Here is a 7,665-nt window from a genome sequence, read left to right as displayed (position 1 = left end):
ATGTTTATTTTTTCTTCATTCCAGCTGACCAACCATTCCCATTTTCATTTTTAATCCACACATCTTTTCCTTCTTTTAAAAGTTCGAACTTTCTTGTCTCTCCCTTGTTCTTTCCAAACCTTTATTTCCATCCTTTTCCTAAGATTAGGTTTCATATTGTCAAAAAGTGTTGTAGAATTACACACGATTACACTAAATGATATTCAAAATACAAAAGAACCATTCTTAAAACACATCAACACAAACAGAATATTTTCTAACAAACTTAATAATAATAAATCAGCTGATGAATTAACCACTTACAGATTTAACTATCTAACACTTTCCTCCTCTAAACAATTCTCTGATCTAACCTTTAATTTAGATTACTGAATCTATCTATCTATATATTAATAGGCAAGCATGTTTCTTTAAAACCTTTTTTCTCAGCTCCTGTGCATCGTAGAGAAAATCTACGCATACCGTTAAAAAGCTATTTTCCTGTAGGTGTGCAGAATCCCTTTATAAATTTAAATAGGCTCAAAGATAAGCGCAAAAAATGAGATTAAAAATTTGAAAAAAATTACATGGATCTTATGCGTTGCCATGCTGGTGACGAAATAACAACGAAATATAAACAGAAAATCAAAACAAATGGAAGAAACTCCAATCACATGTTTTATTTACAGTGTGGGGTGAAACATAACATAAGTGAGTACGTTACATATTTTTGGTCGAGTTTCGACCACTGGACATTACTCGTATAAATTATTTTTGGGATAAAATATGTATTTATTCAGTTGTAAACAGCTAAGTGCTTACTGGACTCAAATCGGATCCATCGTTTCCGTGGTGTAGCGGTTATCACGTCTGCCTAACACGCAGAAGGTCCCCAGTTCGATCCTGGGCGGAAACATTAACTTTTTGTTCTACCCCGCTTCCCCGTAGTATCATTTTCTTTATTTATTCCACTTTTCCAGTATTATTGATGGTATTGAAGGTACATAGTTTGCGATGAATAGTAGCCTATATTTTTCAGAGTAATATATCCACTTAAACATGCCTAATTGATATTGATTTATTATGATTGTTATTACTTTCATAATGGATACTTGAGTATTCCAATAAAAACAAAGCAATTCGTTGATACAATAACTATTTCAACAACCTAATATTTAGACAAAACCACTAAAAGTGGTTTAAATAGTAGTAAACATCTTTGTATGTTATGGTATAAAAGTGAAGGCCACGCCAGGAGTTGAAGTCACTTTTTCCTTCAAAAGCATTTAAGCGAAATGACGCACAATTTTCAAAGTGACTATGTCCCAAAACGAGAAATCACAGTAGGCTGAAATTTCTAAAATAAGAAGAATGACAAGCCAGGAGATTAAAGTATATTTAAGGAATATAAACGATGTTTTATCGTTTCGCCAAAAATTTGCACTCTCGTGTGCTGCGTCCTCTTTCCCTTCCTAAAAATTTATAAAAAACATTACCAACGAAAACATAATAGCATAGATGAAGTAATATAATGAGATAGGCAACCATATTAATTAGCGTAGGCATCTTTTAGCCTAGTAGCAGATGAAGTAATATAATGTATAAATAAAAATCAATAAGTTGACAGTTATTCGTAGCCTACAGTTTTTTATGTATGAGTGTAAGTAAATTCCAATCTGTAAGTCCTTCTATTATTGTTAAATTCAGGTTCAAATGTAACCATATTTTTTTTTTATTATTATCGGTTTTTATTGGTGTAGGCCTACAATTCTTTTTCGCGTTGCTCCTGTCGTTCAAAAAGAGCTGAGTCAAAACTGCTTTACCAACGTTTGGTGGTGTCTTCCCCAATCACCGCTAGGCGCGCTGGTCGCAGAGGTTCAGCTTACATCTCAAGTGTGACGCCTGTAGCACAGACAAGTATTATATTGTCTGTGCCTGTAGTTTTTTATATTCACTTGGACGTCTGGAAATGTGATATCGGCACGTAAACCTAGCTAATGGCTTATATGATACAGACTGAATCTTGATTTTCCGGGATACCCCACTTTCTTTCACCAACTATCCCATTCTTGTCATTGTCATTCCACGTATATCTTCCAAAGAAACGTTCACTACAATTCTGTTAAACTGTTTGATAGCCGGAGCATTCCATTCGACTAAAGACCGAATAATATTTGAAGGTCTTAAAATCTTTTTTGTTGGACAGAACCCTCCCTATACAGCGTCCATGAATACTTCGGGGGTTAATCAAAATAACAGTAAATATTTGTATATGTTTCACAGTACTATAAGAAGTTTGGCTGTATCAATTAGACTATGAATTCATTTTTTTAAGTTTTGAATTTAGTGCAATAATGACTTTTTGAGCATGTGTGCCGTAGGGAGAATTTCGATAAATGTTCAATAGGTAATGGAATATTTTATATCCGGGTGCATTTGACCATAGCATTCTAGGAAGCTATGATGTGACCATTTGACATTAATTTTATGCCCAGATGCATCAGGCGTTCGCTTGCAGGGCGTATACCACAGAGAAGTAATATAAAATACTATAAATATCCTACATACAGAAAAAATGTCTGATAATTGTAAAGTTGATTTTAATGTGGGTTACTTTACTTTACTTACTGTATAACTTTACTTTAAAATGGCGACCATACGAAGGTAGGTATTTTAAGCCAAGTATGAATGGATATGAGTGTAGGGATCTTGTAGTCTTAAGTCTTCTTACTGACTAAGGCCTAATAGCCCATACAGCCAATAGCAACCAAGGGACCTACGGTTTATAGTTGTGCTCACGACATTCGCGAAGGCGCTGAAGTTCACTATTTTCTGTGTATATGTTTTAAATTGATTGATATTTTATCATAGCAAGTCACAATTAGTAGGCCTATAATAATTGTGAAAAATAATCAAATCAAAAACATTTCGTGGATCCTGTTGTGTTTAGGACTAGTATCTTTGAGAACAGCGTTTGAAATATACCTAAATACTTTGAAATAAATACATACCTCAGTGCATAGTAAACGTGGAATGGAGAAACTAAAATGGTCCCAGTTGAAATTTTTAATGGCAACAGAGAAAGTTCTATGATATTTATGCCAATTAGTGACAGTATTAGCTATGTTCGTTCGGTGATAACCTTAAACCGTAAACTAATAAGAAGAAACAAATAGCACTTGATTGTACACGGACATTAAGAATATAAAATCTTAGGACGAAACCAAACAACAGATTGAGGTGACCGCAGTGTATATTGTAGATTGGCCAAAGAGAGCATCGCAGGTATTATGTCGTACCTGGTTGTTATTCTAGCCACAGCTGATCCCCCCCTCCCCCTCCACACTCACACTCAAGATCAAATCTAATCCGGCCTGGACATCTGATGGAGACGCACTGCGATCAACGATCAAATAAACCGTGTCTCACTCCAGAAGATCAACACTTTAACGGGAAACGAACTCAAAGTTCTAAGGGAAATAATTGAGAGATTTCGTCCCTGTACCACTTCCATGAGTTAAAATAAACCACAGCGAGTAAGACGGTAATATATACGATTATTATATACCAAGGGGTGTATAGCCTCTGTTTCAGATTTAAAAATTATTAGGTTCGGTTTAGTGGATGCAAATTCTGACACACTGTGCGCAAGGAAATAAATAAACTGTTCCTCACTATACTACAAGTAAAGTTCAAGCTTTTAGGATAATTGTTTGCATATTACCTGTACCAGAGTTTTGGTTTTCATTCCCAAAATATAGTTTTAGCACCTGTTTCTGAACAACACATAGTCAAAATGCGCTTAAAAAAACATTGGTTTCAGTTTCGAGGAAATGTGTGTCAGATTTCGTATGGATTGACTCCCATACAAAACCTGGGTGCTTTTCTGTTAACTAGCCGTGCTATTATAGAAGATGAGAGAGCAAGGAAAATGTGGGTATACGACATAAATAAAGAACGACTGCGATTTGGCGAGTACCATATACACTCATGACCCAGTTAAGAAAAGATTAAACAAGATTCTACATATTCTGGAATTAATCAGGAATGTTTTTACGAGTTGCTGAGTTTGATTTCTGACATAATCGAAAAGGAAAGTACCCACTACCGTGAAGCGAGTGCCGAAGAACGGCTAGCAATCACTTTAAGTTTTTTTTCCTAGGACGCTAGGCACGAGCCTGGGATTGTTTTTCACATTACTTCAGGCTAGACCTAGGGGTTGCGGCATTACCAGTTAGATAAAATCCATTGGTGACTTGGCGGGGATCGAACCCGGGACCTCAGGGACTGAAGTCCCGCGCTCAAACCACTACGCCAGCTCGCTCCCAAATCACTTTAAGGTAAGACTGGTATGTAGATATATTTTTCAATGAGTTGACGGATCAATTAGCATTCCACCCACCTCCATTACCATTACCATTACCTACCATCTCTCTAGTTCGTCTAGTCTGACTAGCAAAACCTCTACAATATGCTGTGCTATAGCTAATACAATATTGTATGAACTATTAAATAGTAATTTGAATCATCATCAAACCAGTATTAAATACGTTATTCTGTCAGCAATCGCCCAACATTGGATTGACAGCGGCACTGGAAAAACTATTGATAATTCAAATCATATGTTTAAGTGTTAAAATAATTAATAAATCCAAGATGTCTGAATGTTTGGGAATTCTATAGTAAATTCTTCAGAAAAACGTAGTTTAATAACAAATAATGAAGACGAACCCTATTTTAAATTTCTAGTTGCTAAAACGTGATATAAATCATAGTGCATCGGGTATGTATAAACAACTTCAAGTAAATGTTCGGTGATACACGACATGTTGTTGTTGTCAGAGAAAAGACAAAACTGAGTAGTTCATCGTTTGGCCTCATTGGTATCGCCGCGACACAGCGCTGCAAACAGTGCATGCAGCGTTACCGCGATACTATCGCTACGGTATCGCATTCGCCTCGGTATCGCGTATCGCGGTTCGCTCTGGTGTGTGCGGCTCCATAAGGCTCCATGGTATCGCACGGACCACTTGGTATCGCAAGAGAATTTCCAAGAAAAAGTATCGCGCCCGCTCCAGTATCGCACGGAGTATCGCTCTGGTGTGTGCAGGGCTTAAAAAATATGAAGATGTTCGCTCCCACCAAATGTTAACGTTGTTGTGTCTGCTTCAGGATACAAATATTTCACTTCAATTGAGTTTGAGACACCGATGAAGTTCCAACTTCAAGGAATACATTTTTTATTTTTTATGAATAAGTACCATACATTTTTTTAAACTTAGGTACGTACTTAGGTAAGTAGACTGAAGGAGTAGTGTCTACTCCTTCAATATATGGTACAAGATAACAGTTAATTCCAATGTTATAGTTTTAAGGACATTTTTCAGAGTAATAAATAATTTAATTTATATGTCCCACAAACCCTGAGTTCCAATTACGAGAACAAATCATTTTACCAGGTTTCTCATTGGTAAACGTTATGGTCAGCCTCTGTATCAAAACTTGACTTTAGACTCCCTACTGTGACTAAAACCATAAGTTTTCATATAAACAGTAGTACTGCAGAGTAAGCAAATAGCAATTTGTCTAATTGGATTTTAACTAAAAAAATTCCAATTCCCCATTAAAAAAACGTTTATTTGACGAGTACTGAGGTTTGCTGCTACAACGCAATATTTTTTTCTTTTTATAAAATGTCAATAGTATAAAATGGAATAATTTAATTGGTCAAATTTTATCATAATAGATCCATAAACTAGCAAAACACAACAGTTTTCTTTTTCTCCGCAAGAATAACATGGCATTTTTTATGTAAAAATTTCTCCGTAACCTTTGATCGAAAAACAACGCTGAAGTACAAAATAATTGGTTTTGAAGCTCTACACGATGGCCGTAATGTAAAATTCCACGTTTTAAGGGTACAATCGAGAAAAACGCAATTTAAGACAGTTTAAAAACACCATTCCCATTAACAGATCTAGCGATTTTACTGGTTCGCGAAATCATTCAATTTTATCCATCTCTACACTCATGCACGCAAATTTTCATCAAAATCGGACCAAAATTATTCGAGTTGTCGTGTTTACGGACACACAGATATATGTACACATGTTTTAAAATTCGAACAAATAGTGCTTTTGGCCTCTGAGGACATTAAAATAAAACAAAATCAGTCCCAGGTTAGCTTGCAAGTGTAAATGCAAAAAAGGTTATTTTATTCAATTTACCATTGTCTTATAACACCCATCATTGTATTTACCATTGCCTTCTGAATTGTATTCCCAAAACGAGCACTCAAAAAAATAAATACTTCACATAGGAAAAAATACATCCCAACAACCAAAACATATTTTAAAATCAAGATCTAAACACCCTCACAAGCCGTCGAACTCGAAGATTTTACCATAAGCCAACCATTCTCACACTTGATTCAAATGAATTTGCCAACCCAACACACATTATCAAACCAATCTCTAAACGCCCTCACGAATCCTCAAACGTTACCAAAACACACTATAAACCAACTCTAAGAACATTCACGTAATAGAATCCATCCGAGGGAGTTTTCATCCCCATAAATAGTAGCCATCAAATTACAAGGTGTATGTAAAACGGACGGGGATATACTGCCGGCGCCGCCCCATGCAAAACCAACCCTTAGGCAGCATTATAGCGCCGTAAACGTAAACTCTGTAATGTACGACTCTCCAGGGTTTGCGCGCCAAATTGTATTACTTGGGCCGCACTTTCGGCGGGAAGGGCGGGGAACCTACCTGTTATGTACCGGTTATGAGTGAATTACTTTATGTAAGTTGTGTATGAAATCGGTTCAAGTTGGGATTTTAAGTTAGGTGTATCTTATAAGTTTGCTTGGAAAATAATTGCTTTTGGACTAACGATGTTATTTTCAACAAGCATTCAACTGCCTTAGTTTAAATAATATATTTAATTAGAAATACAATCATTTACGTTTATGTCCTTTTACGTTTTCACACAAAAAGTTTTTAGCAGTATAGTATTTAATTTTTCATTTCTTCATTTTTTCATCACTAGAGTCAAAATATGCAATCATAGTTCTTTTAATCGACTTATACTTTCAAATAACTTGCAAATGTCCTATTGACAAGAATATTTGCAACGTCTTTTCACATAAACAGGATTTAACCCCATTTAAAAGGGTGGATTTTCGATAGAATAAACTTTTATCACCAGAATCCTTTTATCATTACGTACTTAAATAGTTTTTAGCATTTCAACCCCTATGTTAAGTAGGGGGCGTAGCTCAGATGGTAGAGCGCTCGCTTAGCATGCGAGAGGTACCGGGATAGATACCCGGCGCCTCCAGAGAAATTTTGAATACAATATAATTTACATTTGGATAGTATAAGACCATGGTTAGACCAACCACTATGGAATATGGATTACTGTACTGTATTAAAGGTTCTAGAATCCAAAATATCAGACTTATTAAATAAATCCCTCCCACATAGGATGGAATAAAAAGTAAAACTTTTAGCGCACCAAGTAAACATCTCATAACGTTCCAGGCTTGCCATTTTTTTCCGAGAATTAGTAAAATTCAGTTATCCAAAAGCATTTATAGAAACACTCCTACTCTTCAACTCAATCTTCCTAGTACTTAACTAAGGATAACTCCTAGTATCGATGTTCTTTTTTCACTGTACA

The 7,665-nt window shown here is 35.7% G+C and overlaps 2 non-coding genes across 2 annotated transcripts; both read left to right on the top strand.

Moving 5' to 3' along the window:
- The first annotated feature begins 822 nt into the window (after positions 1-822).
- Positions 823-895, top strand: Trnav-aac (transfer RNA valine (anticodon AAC)). The gene has a single exon. It is a non-coding gene; the product is annotated as a tRNA-Val (tRNA).
- A 6,355-nt stretch (positions 896-7,250) lies between these two features.
- Trnaa-agc (transfer RNA alanine (anticodon AGC)) lies at positions 7,251-7,323 on the top strand. The gene has a single exon. It is a non-coding gene; the product is annotated as a tRNA-Ala (tRNA).
- Positions 7,324-7,665: the final 342 nt, after the last annotated feature.

Source organism: Macrosteles quadrilineatus, unplaced genomic scaffold (assembly GCF_028750875.1).
Source record: "Macrosteles quadrilineatus isolate MER2022 unplaced genomic scaffold, UCM_ALF_1.0 Scaffold_3__2_contigs__length_128488019, whole genome shotgun sequence".
Taxonomy (NCBI): domain Eukaryota; kingdom Metazoa; phylum Arthropoda; class Insecta; order Hemiptera; family Cicadellidae; genus Macrosteles; species Macrosteles quadrilineatus.
Note: the sequence above shows the minus strand (reverse complement) of the source record. Positions and strands in the feature narration are given on the sequence as shown.